The 15178-nt window shown below is 33.9% G+C and overlaps 3 long non-coding RNA genes across 6 annotated transcripts; all 3 read left to right on the plus strand.

The window, feature by feature from the left end:
- The first annotated feature begins 5018 nt into the window (after positions 1–5018).
- On the plus strand, positions 5019–8270 carry LOC127162545 (uncharacterized). 2 transcript variants are annotated; one of them, XR_007827374.1, is made up of 9 exons: positions 5019–5928; positions 6399–6470; positions 6586–6648; positions 6733–6765; positions 7068–7145; positions 7229–7309; positions 7454–7531; positions 8034–8112; positions 8215–8270. It is a non-coding gene; the product is annotated as an uncharacterized LOC127162545 (long non-coding RNA). The 2 variants fall into 2 exon arrangements; XR_007827375.1 differs by having other exon boundaries at positions 5019–5924.
- LOC127162546 (uncharacterized) lies at positions 8269–10758 on the plus strand. Of its 3 annotated transcripts, none has more exons than XR_007827378.1 (6): positions 8269–8820; positions 8930–8974; positions 9157–9531; positions 9664–9728; positions 10170–10270; positions 10574–10758. It is a non-coding gene; the product is annotated as an uncharacterized LOC127162546 (long non-coding RNA). The 3 variants fall into 3 exon arrangements; XR_007827377.1 differs by having other exon boundaries at positions 9358–9531; XR_007827376.1 differs by having other exon boundaries at positions 8930–9531.
- A 2167-nt stretch (positions 10759–12925) lies between these two features.
- Positions 12926–15178, plus strand: LOC127162547 (uncharacterized). Its single transcript, XR_007827379.1, has 3 exons — positions 12926–12964; positions 14600–14702; positions 14790–15178. It is a non-coding gene; the product is annotated as an uncharacterized LOC127162547 (long non-coding RNA).

Here is a 15178-nt window from a genome sequence, read left to right on the forward strand (position 1 = left end):
GTTCTCTCAAATATATAGTTGTATTGAAACAACATTCAAGATGACTTTGGGAAATGAGTGAAGGTAACTAGTAGAAAATAACTGCACATTAATAATTGCCACTTCAAAAAATATATATTTTCTTCTTCTTCTGTTGTTATTTTGCAAATTAGCAACATATTAGTGCACTGCTGCCTCTCACTGGTTTATTAATGTCTTTGGTTCCTTTGTGGCTACTTGAATATTTTAAGTAAGCGTCACTCAGAGTAGTAAGTAAACTGTTTTACTCGCTTGAAAGTAGCTGTAACTTAATAAAACCTAGTAAGTATAGCAACTAAGTAAAGATAACTAATTATATCTAAGTAAGGTAAACTATTGGATTTTACAGTGTATAATCCAACTTTATTAAAACATTGCATACATGGAAAAAAGGCATTTGAGAATGTTTGCTGACAAACAAAAAGAAAAGCATCAGCAGGACACTGGCCGATGAGGCGGACTCCGGACTGAAGAACACAGCGGACAGGGGAACGCAGACGAGAACGTCGGTAGACATAAGTCAAAACCAGACAGACAGTCCGGGGCCAGAAAATGATGCGCGGCAGGCACAGGTCTAAACAGAGAACAAGAAAATAGGAAAAAATCAAAAATCAAATAGCAAGTAACTCAAATATAGGAGCTTCATACGACAGACTTTACAAGTCGGCTTTGCCTATACCTACTTATAAATGCCATCAATCAGTACTGTCCTGACAGTCCACCACATGAATAGCTACTTTAGTTGCGTGTAAATAAATGCAAATATTCCCTAAAATCACACAGTAAAGACATTATTATTATTATTATTATTATTATTATTATTATTATTTTTTTTTTATTATTATTATTATTTTTTTTTTTTTTAATTTAACTCCCTCAGAGTATATGGATACCAGGGGTAAGGTGTTAAACTAACACTTTTGAAACAGTTAATATTATTAACACCCTGACAGTGTTACTAACAAACTCTTAACATGTAAAATATTAACACCAGAATGGATGATGAAAATACCAAAGTTGGATTAACTGGTCAACAGCAACAATGTTCAGGTGGAAAAAAACACACAAAACAATACACATTTACATTTATTTACAAAATGAAACATTGTATAATTTTCCCTAATTTTCTTCACATTCAGTGTTTTCAATACATGTAAAAAAAAAAAAAAAGGTCTTGCAACAATTAAACATCATAACGTCAAGGCAAATCAGTGCAAAGGCACAAAATACACATTCTAATGTGGTGCATATTATGTACTCTTAATGTCATAAGGTTTATAATGCTTGCATTTATCAGCCTAAACAACAGTCTTTGCTAATGGTGTTTGGACCTCCTTGAAGAGAGTATAGTCTCATTTTTTTGTTTTCAGCATGACAAGATGTGTTTCTCTGCAGTTTTCAGCCAAGCAAGATACACATTCTCACTTACACCATCACAAAAGTGCTCCTGTAAAATTGAAAAATAAAACAACAAAAACATAAAAAACAGGATAAGTTCACATCCATTTTTTAGGTGAAATGTCAGAGACAAGTGTCAAATAGTCAAGTCACCAGTATATATAATGCTTTTTACAATGTAGAGTATCTCAAAGCAGCTTTACAGTATTAAAAGGTTACTCCACTCCAAAAAAGAAAATTTTGTCATTATTCACACAAAGAAATTAAAAATAACGAATTTATTCAACAATTCGTCTCCTCCGCATCACCCTATAGCGCCATTTTAGAATGTTTTACCTGAACACAAATGGTGTATGCTGTTTTGTGTCATCCGTGCCACACGGATACGTCTTCTATATTTAATTACACTTTGATTTTAACAATACGCTGTTCGCGTTCAGGTGATACTGATGCAGAGGAGAATAATTATTTTTATTTTCTTTGCATACAAAAAGTATGTTCTCGTAGCTTTGTAAGACATGTCACATGGATTATTTCACAGATCTCCTTGCCACATTTCTGGACGTTGATCTTGTTAATTACATTACTGTATATGCAAGGGTCAGAAAGCTGTGAGAATGCATCAAAAATATCTTACTTTGTGTTCTGAAGACAAACTAAGCTTTTACAGGTTTGGAACGGCATGGGGGTAAGTCATTTATGACAAAATTTTCATTTTGGGGTGGAGTAACCCTTTGAACAAGGAAATAGTGTATCGAAATAGTTCTGTTTTCCTCTGGCCAGACAAAGTGACCATTTATACCTGCAGTGACCATTTGACTTGGATACAGTCTGGATCTGGGTGGCTACAGTGACCTCGGAATAAGAACCAAAAAGACTAACATTAATGTAGATGCAAATCTGACAGTTTAAATCTAGATAATACAATAGAATACAATTATGGCTTACCCATGTCTCTGGTATGTGTCCTAACAAAACTCTTCTCATCCCACTTAATGTATTGGTGGCTTCATACTCTTCAAGCACATAATTTCCTGAGTCAAAGAATAACAATCTATCTGAGAAAAGTTTAGGAGTGCACAATACATAAATATAAAATCAATATGATCTTATGAAATACATATTTTAAATGAGATAAAACACTTACTTCTAGTGTTTCCCTGTTAAAAGCGACCTCCATCAGCATTACATAGCAAATCTGTGAGAAACATGTAGGCTCGTTTAGGCGCACAGCATACAAATATCTTAATAAAGATATGATCTTTATATAATACGTAATGTAAATGAAATAAAACCTTTACTTTCTGTGTTTTTCTTGATAAAACCAACTTTCCTAGGTGCTCAACATCACAAGTTAAAGAAATTATCACTCTGAGAAAAAGTTTAGGAGTGCACAATCCTTAAATATTAATGAGGTAAATTAATGAGGTAAAACACTTACTACTTATGGTTCCCTGTTAAAAGCGACCTCCGCGTCAGCACTGCATAGGAATTCAAATCTGTAAGAAACGTTTAGGCTCGTTTAGGGCATACAGCATACAAATATCTTTATAAAGTAATATTATCTTATAAAATACATAATGTTAATAAGATAAAACACTTACTTTCTCTGTTTTCCTTGACAAACTTTCCTGGCTGCTGCGCATTGCGAGTGAAAGAAAATATTGCTCTGAGAAAAAGTTTAGACATGCACAACACATAAATATCGCTATTAATCAATGTGTTGTATACTGTTGAACCCCTGATGTCACATTACCGATCTCCTTGCCATGTTTCTGGACGTTGATTGTGTTAATTACACACACACAAACATATATTATAAATTAAGCATATACCCACTTGAAGCACCACTACACCACTGCTTTTGCGTTGAGACATTATAAAGTTATTTTAAACATCTATCAAATCTTAAGTAAATTTTGTATCAGTAAAAACACATTTTGTTGATGTACTATAGAATTTACAACATAAAACCTTCAAAAATTCGACAAACACATACCTTAAATTCTACTGTAGCAAGATGTTAAACATATGGTATATGGTTGTTAAATAAGTCAATTTTAAAGGGATAGTTCACCCAAAAATGAAAATTCCAAACCCGTAAGATTTCATTCATCTTGGAACACAAATTAAGATAGACAGCAATGGTCGTTACACCATAATTACACAATTAAATCCAAAAAATCTTAATTTCTGTTCCGAAGATGACATAATTTAAATTTTCTTTTGGTGAACTATCCCTTTAATTAAAAAAATTAAAATATTCTGTAATTGACTGTACTTTTGTGTATTTTTCTTTTAAATATGGATCAAATTTGATAGTTAAAATGCAACGAAAAACAAAATGGATGTCTTGAAAAAAGTCAAGAGATAATTTTAAGAATACAAATATATTGACCTTTATGTAATCATATTGTAAAAATATTTGATTTTCCATATTATTTTTTAATTGTCACTATAGGCTATGAAATAAAATCAGATAGAATAAGCTAAATAAAAGAGCACAAGACATAACAAAAACTTGCCCATTCTAAAAGAAAATTATGAAAATGTGTTTTATTATTTATCCTTTATTATTCATGATAGCATGTTTTAAAAATCCTATTAAAAATACCCTTTAAAAGTAAATTATTGAAAACGGTGTAGTAGCCTACCCAGATAGCAAGCATACGTTGATCCAACGTCGATTTTTGGTTGTAAAGGTCAGTGTCGGTCGTCAGTCAAATTTCGATGTTGAATCAATGTTCATTATTTGGTCGGTACATCAGAACGTTATTACGTTGAAAATAAAACATCGATTCAACGTCGAAATCACGTTGGCTTATCAACCGATACAGCCGGCGCATTTGATCGAAATCATAACGTCGGATATAGGTTGAAACGTGGTCAGATGAATCGGAGATCTGGGGATGCACTTATTTAACTCTCAAAGAGTACAACAGGGATTATATATATATATAAAGACGTGCTTTAATTTTGTATAAATATTTTTCTGCATTACACATCTTGTTTGGTTTTATTTCGTATCACTGCATGTTAAAATTTACTTTGTTATGCAGACACAACACGTGAAACTGCCTTATTTGCAGTCTATTTAGCCTATAGCATTTATCTGAATATTTATAAGATATATATTCAACATATTTTCTTAACCTGTATTGAATCGTTTTTTTTTTTTTTTTTTTTGTTTTTGTTTTTTTAATTCATAAATTAGTGATTAAAACAAGTTTTATAACAGCAGCATCCCTTTAATCTTGATCAGCAACTAACGATAAACGAATTGGAGCAGAATCGGTCCGTTATCATTATGTCAGTAGTCTTCAGGTTTAGGTTATAACTGCATCTGTCACGGATGTAGACTGGTGAAGATTTATTTTAAGAACCTATAGGCCTATAAATGTGTTCTATTACTGGCCCATATCGATATGTTTGTGCGGAGTGTGGAATCACTACATGACAGGGAGGCGCCCGCGTGATCGCTTGCATTTTTTTCCTGATAATGAAACAACTTGACATAAGTCCCAAGCTCATAATAGGCCTAACTCACAATAATAAATATTTAAAATGTCAAATTTTAATTCATAATCATTAGGCGACTTTTGTGTCCCAGCTAACATTGGTCCGACGGCAACGTCGTGTCCCTGGCCAAAAATAGTCGCGGTAGGACGGCATAAATCCGTAAAAATATGTAACACAGAACTCTGCCTAAAAATGCATTCAGATACGTTTGTACATGCATAAAGTTCTCTGGGGTTGCATATATAATTATTACTTTAAGTTTTAGCTCCGTGTAGTGCAATACATACACTGTTGTGAACCAGTTGTGAGAGGACGTCCACAAGGTGACGTCCTTTACACGTGCATTTATAGTCCATCATGACCCTGTATGAAATCAGTATGAAATATGCAAAAGCAATTGTGCTTACACCTTGATTATTACTGTAATACTTTATTTAAGTGCCCCAAGTAGTTTTAAGACGACCACGTCTAGTCAAGCATTACCCATTCAAAATAAATAAAGAAATAAGTAAATTAGTAAATAAAAACAGGAAATCGTAATGAAATAAACGTAATTTGGTATTTCTATCTTGTTTAATTAATATGTGCCATATGGTTAAGTGATTGCAAAGCCACTGAATTTTAGTTATAATTCTACCCGTTTTCCATAAATTTCAATACGATTTTATTATTTTAAGTTTATGCATATACATATAAAACAGATATCTCTGGTCAACATTTGAAGTCTGGGTGAAGATTACCAAAACTGTGCTGCCAAGATGTTGCAACAAATCTCGCGGTGGGATAGATTATCTCGCGATAGGATAGATTATCTCGCGATGGGATAGATTATCTCGCGATAGGATAGATTATCTCGCGATGGGATAGATTATCTCGCAATACAATACATTATCTCGCGAGAAAGCCTTAACGTTTTTCTTTCCATAAACACAAGGAAAGCGCATCGGTGTGTTGTAAGGCTTTACAAATTATTCTACTAAAATCTACTGGTGGGTAAGTACATTTTGTAGTATTTTATTAATGTGGTCGAGTTGTACTTGTTTGACACGAAGGAAAATGAAGAAATAATGCGCACATTGTCAACTGAAACGTAGTTTGAGTTTGGCTAAAATTAGCTAGTATGCTAAAAGTTTGTTTTTAAATTAATGCTTGAACAACAAATACATATCTAAAGTGTCAAGGGTATACACAAAATGTTTGCATAAAATAACACAATGAAATGAAAGGACTTCCTAATTCACAATAACTTAAAAGTACCGAAGAAATACACAGATTGTATAGCTTTTTTGTTTGTAATCTCCTTTATGGTGCTTATATAAAAATCTAATTCCTTAAGTACCACAGAAAAAAAAAATAGGTTTCTGATTGCTTAATTTTTACAGTAAACAGTTTAGATATGGGTTAAACATTTATATAAATTTGTTAATATTCTAATTTGTCATATGTCCTTGTATGTGATAAAGGTAAAATTGTGTGCCCAACACATTTAGATGCAACGTGCCCGACCCCTGACTTGTTCAACACTATGTTAAGTTGTAAGTTTTTGACTGCTTTGTGTAATATTAAAAAAAGAAATCATGCTTTAAAAAAATTGCTGTTTACTTTTAATAGTCATTGAACCTTAATCTATGTTTCTCTGTATGTTCTCAGTGGATGTTCAAATCACACCTGCACGTACAAACCTATCAACATTCACGCCTTCACCAGTAGCAAGTATGTGATATCTAAAGTCATTTGCAAATTGCAAATCACTATAACGGTCAAATAGCATCACTTCTTTAATGTTTTAATCAACAGCTGGGCTGTCACACTTCCAGGAGGAAAGAACAGGTATGCCACCAAAAATTACTGTGAATGTGCTACAGTTCTCAATTGATTTTTATATCATCATTACTGAGTTATGGAATTAATATCCCCTTCCATGGCACAAGTAATTTTATCACTTCATTCAGCAGGTATGCAAGGTTTAGATGTAAGATATTGTTTGTGAGCTTTCATTTTGGATAATAGGGTCCTCTTTCCATTATGTGGATTCATAGGACAAAAGCATGTTATTGTTAGAACGTTTAATAGTAAAATTGGACAGTGAAATGCTCCAAAACTAACACATCATATGTAATATTACCACAAAGGACAATTTAATCCAACCTCACTGGATCTTCAAAGACAGAGGCAAAGGACCACATCTCATGAAATGGCTACCCCCAGATGTATGTCCCTGTATATATTCATAGTACAATTTGACAGTGAAATTCTCTAAAACTAACATGTTCTTTTTAATATTACCATGAAGGACAATTTACTCAAACCCTACTGGATCTTCAAGTAAGACCGAGGCAAAGGCCCACATCTCATGAAACGGCTACCCCCAGAAGTATTTTAATTTTTTAATTTTTAATTTTCACAGTGTGGTAATGTGTATATAACTTAAAGTGATTGCAAAGCTCTTTATAAACATCTTCAAAATTCCATAGATAAAATGGTCCTTTATTTCTATTACTTTTATTTTTTCCAACAGTGGATGCACAACATGACACCAGTGGAGGTCGAGGTTAACATCAACAACACTCGTGGACCCGTGGACACATGTTGAGGCGTAAGTGCTAATGTTTAAAAAATTATCAATCTAAATGTGTACGACCACAAAGTAGCTTTTTTTTTCCCTGTTACAGGGCGAGACAAACACAGTCCTGTCAATTACAGAATAAATGTTTACTCCGTGTTGCCTTGTAATACCAGCTACAGTATCTATAAAAATTTGAAGAATATGTTATGATTTTGAATGTCCAAGTAACACTTTTAAGATGTTGTAGTACTAATCAAAAGATTACATGGTTAATGACACTTTATTGACACTCCAAGGGTGCAATTCAGGTCACGACCCCGTTGTCATTGTAAGTAGTACATCAGACCTTAAGTAAACTTTCAGATGATCATTCGCCAGTTTTGGTCTGTTTGCTCTGTTAAAATCTCTAACCACAATGTAAGATTAACATTAGAAGATGTTTCAAAAGATTAACTTCTGTGAAATTTTTAAAACATGTATTTATGTCTTTTGTGATTCATTAATTTACATTAGGGTGCGATTTGTCTTGTAGGGTCACATAACGAACAGCCATCTGTCAGACAGAAAAATTCAGGAACCCTCTTCCAGGCCATGTGCCAAAACCGAATGAGGTATTGTAATTTGTGTCATGTCATTCACATAAAGAGGATTCATAAACTAAATTCAAATTCTTATTTTTTTTTTTTACACTTTTCATTGTAATGTCTACATAGTATTGTCTCCAGTCCCAAATTCATCATTGCCATCCCAGTCCCAGACGACCCCCAGTGTATGTGAGAACTTTGCTGTTGCATCTTATTTTATACACATTACACCTTAATGACAACACAGCCTAATGTATAAATACATACATTTCTCAGAATCAGAATTCATACAGTTAAAAATATAGGGGCTACAATGTCTGTCAATGCACAGCAGCCTTAATACTCACAATTGAATATAGAATAGAACAGGTATAGCCAACCCTGGTCCTCGAGAACCACTGCCCTGCTTGTTTTCCAGCTGTCCCTGCCCTTCCAGCTTCTGATTGACAACTGATCCATTACTAATCAGCAGTATGTAAGGCATGGATCGTTAGAAAACAAGCAGGGCAGTGGCTTTCGAAGATCAGGGTTGGCTGCCTTGGATTTACTCAACGTTAATGATTATATGGCTACAGTAATTGATGATGTAGAATTGGACAGACAGACATTGGCAGACATTCTTGTTAAAACTGCCTTCAATAATGTACACAATGGTCCTGAAACTCTAATAACAGCATTTCCTAATGTTGTGTTGCTACTTGACAGCTGCATTGCGGAGAGAGCACAGAAGTGAGGGTATGTATGTTAATAGTCTTTTCCAGCCATGGGGTTGTCATATTCAAAATTTAATGTACATTTTACACTTATATATTTTATTAATTTTTTTATTTACATTTTTAAATAGGTGGCACCAGACCCTCACGGAGCGCTTACCCTATGTCAACTGCAAGTAAGGAATGTGATGTGAATATGTGACATTTACAACACTGGCCATAAAGTAAAAAAAAAAACAGTAAAGCAAAGTCTGTAAATGTTCTGAGTTTGTTATCATCCTTTGTTAGAGGTTCAATAGTTGTTAACTAAAAATCGAATGGCAATATTGATACCAGTGTTTTTGCTCTGTCAATTCAGTCTTGCTCTTCAGTTTTTGCAGCCCTATATTCACCGAAATCAGCAGGCAATGAAGACTGGTTTAGGTTCTAAAAAAACAGTCAAGCCTAATGCCCTGCGTAAACACAAAATGTGACAGCAAGTGTCATGTTCACTTTTGGAGTTTAAGTAGTCTTGTTTGAAGGGTGTGTGTATATATTAATGTGCTGATTTTTCTTTCAGGATTCCAAAGGAAGGTCTTTTTTCATGCTGTTTGGTTTAAAAGATGAACTTGAGCGAATATCTGCCATTCTGGACCCTGGCAAGTCTACATCATCTTTTAAAAGACTGGATTAAGAGAGTGACCTAAAATCCTTTGAAGAATACATCAAAGATGATGAAAAGAAGTGGATCTGTGTAAGTTCCAAATTTAACAAAGCATAGGTGTATTATATTTGTGTATATACATACATACGAGCAGACACACAGAGAACTGTGTACTTTTTATAATATCATATCACATTATTTTGATTGTGGTGTCACTTTTAGGTTCAGCAACTGTCCAGAGTTGGTGGATCTTCTGTCAGGGACTGCGTTAACCAAATCATGAACAGGTATGTATTTACCTTGCATAGTTTGTGTGTATTGCTGCATAATATTTCAGGAACAATGTATATGATTGCCACAATAATAAACTCAGCCTTTGATTTTACTTAAGTTCATGATTTATTGTCACACACTATTATATCTCCTTATAAACATGCCTGTTTTTGTGTTGAAGTTTTAAGATGTCAGTACTGACTCAATTAGGCAGACTGAAAACAAGGCATCACCGTATAATAGCAGTGTAAGCAATGAATGAGTCATTACTTGTCACAAAAATTCTGGATATAGAAAAGGACATAGTTCAGAGTACTTGTTACATGATAGATGGATTGATATGGTTGTGAGAGTATTTGAACATTGCCATGATGCACACTACTGTTAATTTGTAATATTGACCGCATGTTAAAATGTTTCTGAAGTGAAGTAATACTGAATCATTTCTTTCACAGAGTCATGTCAAATGCCTTAATGGCCAAATTCAATATGAGGGGTGGTGGCCAACATGACAAAAAGCCTTTCAAAGCTACAGCTTTGTACTATGTAATTCAAGGTAATGTTGGCCTTATGACATTAAAAAAAAAAAAAAGACCTCATGTTCCTTGTCTATTATTTATTTAAAAGACCACCTGTCTTTAATAGAAATGTCCTGTTCATAAGATTATTCTAGACTAAAATAACATATAATACTTATTGCTTACTTGTTACTAATGCTTCTTTCATGAAACTGAAAAGTCTTGTTCCATTGTATTTTAAATGTAGTTGTATAACCATAAAGGCATTTTCAAAATAAGTGCATGTTATTTAACTCAAATGTTGCCAATTTATTTAAAATATTCATACTCTCTTCCCTCAGATATGCTCTAAAGAGGTGGAGTCCAACTGCCACAGATTCCGAAATTGACACAGCAGTGGCGGAACACCTAAAACATGCTCCAGGATAAGCTGGGGGTGGTGGCTATAAGAAATGAGCTGTGCTACAGAAATGTGCTATAGTAAACATTTTGAAATAATAGTAAATAAATAAAGATTATAAATATACATATGTGTTCACTTTTATTCTTTACTTTGGTTATGTTCTTGTTTGAATAATGTCTACTTAAAATTAATGTAAATCTTTGAGAAATTTGCTACACACTCAGAATTACCCACATTATACTATTTCTATTTTAATGTTTGTATAGTAGCCGTTTAACAAATGGAAGACATTTAAAAAATGTTATATGCACAAAGTATGTTGTAGTAAATTAGAACGGTCTACTTCTTGCTTAAGTCCACAAACAATGTGTTATTGTTTGTAATTTACACGTGGTTAAAACGTTTTGTAGACGTTCAGGTCTGACTGGACCGTTTTTGGACCATTTTAGAACTTGTAGTAAGTTAAGTTGTCTAAACCTCCAGAATGGGTGTGTGACTATTTTATATGTAGGCATATATACTAAAATTATATTAACACATTAAATTAAATTAATACACAGTATAGACATGCAGAAGATGACACATTTAGACGTCCAGGGACGTCCAGAAAAGACGTGCAGTTCACGTCCAGATAACGTCAAAGACGTCGGTTCAACTTTCATTTTGGAACTATTTTTCAACCATGACGGGACGTGTCGGAGGGACGTCTTTTCAACGGTCCTTACACGTCGAAATGTTTGCTGCGGCCTTCTACAACTGCAGGCAGGCTCTCTAATGAAATAAGATAAAAAACGTTATAAAATAAAATAAAATAAATAAATAAATAAATAAATAAATAAATAAATCAATAAAAGCTAAAATTCTTAAACGATAAAAGTCCTGCTTTTTTATCCGACTATCACGTGCAGGGGTGGCATAAAACAACAACTTAAATTTAAATTATTTACTTATTTAATGTTGGAAGTTTGTTTATTTATGTAAATTCGGCGTGACTGTGACGTCTGCGTGCGCGCTGAACATTCGTGACGCATTCAAACACTGAAGCGGAGGGAGTTGCCATGGAAACGGGGCGGCAACACAACGACTGACAAGCAGGAAACTGCGTCTCTCGCTACTGTTTTCACTGCTTTCGGTGAGTTTAGTCCCTAAAATCACATAAACATTACATACAGCTGTTCCCGACACAAACTTTATGTGTGTATTTTTTTGTAACGGCTGCTTGAGGTGTTTTAATGCGTGCGCTGAACATTGACGCATTTAAACACTGGAGCGGAGGGAGTTGCCATGGAAACGGGGCGGCCACACAACGACTAACAAGCACGATACTCCGTCTGTCGCTGCTGTTTCCATTGCTTTCGGTAAGTTTAGTCCCTAAAATCGCATAAACATTACATACAGCTGTTCCTGACACTAATTTTATGTGTTTATTTTTGTAACGTCTGCGTGAGGTGTTTTAATGCGTGCGCGCTGAACATTGACTCATTCAAACACTGAAGTGGAGGGAGTTGTCATGGAAACTCAATGACTGACAAGCTGCTTTCGGTAAGTTTAGTCCTTAAAATCGCACAGATATTACAAATAGCTGTTCCTGACACATTTCTTGCTTGTATTTGGCTTCTGCTGAATATAGTTCATTGAGATGGTGTAGTGTCTTTGAACAAGTCCGTTAGCATCTTAACCGGTTTCAGAGGAGGTAGGCTAATAGACTTAGCTTTTCATGAAAGTTTTGTATTTTAATCACATCTGTATGTGTAGACAAGACGTTTTGACTCGTCTGTAATAGTTTTGCTAGTAATTTTTCAATGGGTGATTAGAAATAGGCTCAGACAACCGAAACATATACACGGTACCGTTCATCGGTGACGTCACTGACGTAACTGAATCCAGTTCAAACGCATTTTGATCACTCATGGTAAACAAATGTTGATAAAAACTCTTCTGTAATTTCAGGAGCAAATAAAAAAAAAAAAAATCCTGATGGACGCCACAGACGGAGAAGTAAGGGATACAGATGAACTAGGAAAGCCTTTTAAATTGTAGGGCTCTGACATCCAGAAGTAAGAAGTATGAACAATATTAAATTAATAAGTAAACCTAGAAGCAAATTATGTTCTGTATATTTATATATTCTTCTTTCTCTTTTCTACATTTCACCTGTGCTCTAGCATGGTTTCTAGTAATAAACCTGGCATTGTATACAAAATATTGTTGGCTCTGTGACAAATTGCTTCTTATGTTCCTATTCTTCCATGATGATGGCCTGCACCCCAGAGCTGGAGTGAACCTCTTGTTGAACAACATCTCCAAGGCACAGTAAACCATATGGCTGGTAAGTTAACCTCAAAAATACTCTACTGTTCAAAATTCAGTAAGATATTTTTTGTTTTTCAAAATAAATGTCTAATGCTTTCCAAGACTGAATTTGTTTAAAAATGCAGAAAAAAAACAGTAATATTGTAAAATATTAGTACCATTTTAACTAGGGCTGTAGCTAGTAATCGTATATTAGTAATCAAGTATTCTACGGATTATTCCATTGATTAATCGAGTAATCGGATAAGAGGTAATTTTCTTTATTAAAAAGCAATACTAAATATACAATAGAAAATAGGTCCCTTAAAATAAACGACTAATTTGTTTCCTTTTAAAAAAAAAATGAACATTTTTATTGCTGAAATTGCATACACTAATAACCATGAAAACTAAACCCATTTAATGCATGTATATGTCAAATTACATTAAAAATGTGAATTCAAATATATCAATAATATATACATATATATCAAATAAAATTCACCAGTAGGTGGCAGAAAGGCACTGTTAAGTAAGTGTGTCATTGTGATTGAACTGAATAATTTAACAAGTGATTCATTCAACAACGAAACATGGTCATGTTGCTCAAAGACGTAAAACAGTGCTGTGGCTGTGTTTGGAATGGTTATTTGTTGGCAAAATAGAGCAAAAACAGGCAATATGCTGTCTAAAATGTAAGTCTCTTAATATTAACTTCTTGTTTATTGGTGAACTGTTGCATAAAATCAGTATCTCATTTGTAATCATGCTGAGGCACTCTTCATTTGATATTCACTTTCTGTGTGTCACAGAGAGAGAATAAGACAATCAACATAGATGGCACATAGTCTTTCACAAAATATGGCTAACTTAGGGACATCATAACTAACCACTATTAATTTACGGTCTTAAATATGTCCAGCGTTTATCGGTTTGTGCGTCAGTAATAATGGTCTGTGGGGAAACAGTGTTCCGTGTGTAATTACAGTAAATGGACTAATTTTGCCTTGATGATTTTTTTTTCTTTATCTTAATTTTAAAGAACTGTTTTCTTTGTGAATATATTGTAAAATGTAATTTACTCCTGTGATCAAAGCTGAATTTTCAGCATCATTATTCCAGTCTTCAGTGCCATGTGGTCATTCAGAAATTATTCTAATATGCTGATTTGCTGCTCAAGAAACATTTCTGATTATTGAAAACAGTTGTGCTGCTATTTTTTTATCAGGATGCTTTGATGAATAGAAATTTCAAAAGAACAGCTTTTATTTGATACTGAAATCTTTACACTCACTTTTGATCAATACATAATACATTTTTGCTGAATAAAAATATTGATTTCTTTAAAAAAAAGTCCTGATAAGAATAAATAAATAAACTTTACACCGTTGAAAAGGTTCGCACAAAAATATAAGTCAGCACATTAGATCAACACAAAAATCAGAATATTAGACTGATTTCTGAAGGATCATGGGACACTGAAGACTGGAGTAATGCTGAAAATACAGCTTTGATCACAGGAATAAATTACATTACAACAGATATTCCCACAGAAAACATCTCGTAACCTTGCACTTCGGTTATATGTTATGAAATAAAAAATAATAATATAAACAGTAGCTATGCTAATCTTTCTCCGTTTGCTTTCCTGTTTTTATTTTAGGATGCCCAGTCCTGTTCTTGGAGATCTACCTTCCTGCAAACTTCAGCTCCTCAGGAGCAGTTGACAATTACAGATGGGTGTGTTAAATCAGGGTTAGATCAGAATTCTGCAAGTAGGTGGATTTCCAGGCAAAGGAATTGGCAGTCATGTAATATTGGTTATGTATGATGGATTTTGAACTGTACTATTTTTATTGCAGGTTTTATTGGGATCCCAGTAGAAGACATCAGAACACCAGATGCTGGCCTGGACAGATGTACCTACAGTAAACCACACCAATCTCTCTGCTTTTGCATAGATGGCTGACTACTACCATATTCTATGAAGGTATTATTATAGTAAAACTGAGCACCTGTGACAGTGGAATTTGTAGTTATAAAGAATAGTCACACATGCGTATCAGTACATTTGAAGCAACAGAGAATATTTTTTAGGAGTTGCACTTTTTTTTGTACTCTCTCTCTTACAAACACAAAACAACAGTAATACCATTTGAAATTCTCAGGTGCACAAATCCTATTCTGCAATTCACAAATTACAAAATTTATATGCTCACAGTTAGGCTAAAGTTGCTGCAGTGAATGAGGG

Source organism: Labeo rohita, unplaced genomic scaffold, assembly GCF_022985175.1.
Source record: "Labeo rohita strain BAU-BD-2019 unplaced genomic scaffold, IGBB_LRoh.1.0 scaffold_962, whole genome shotgun sequence".
Lineage (NCBI taxonomy): Eukaryota > Metazoa > Chordata > Actinopteri > Cypriniformes > Cyprinidae > Labeo > Labeo rohita.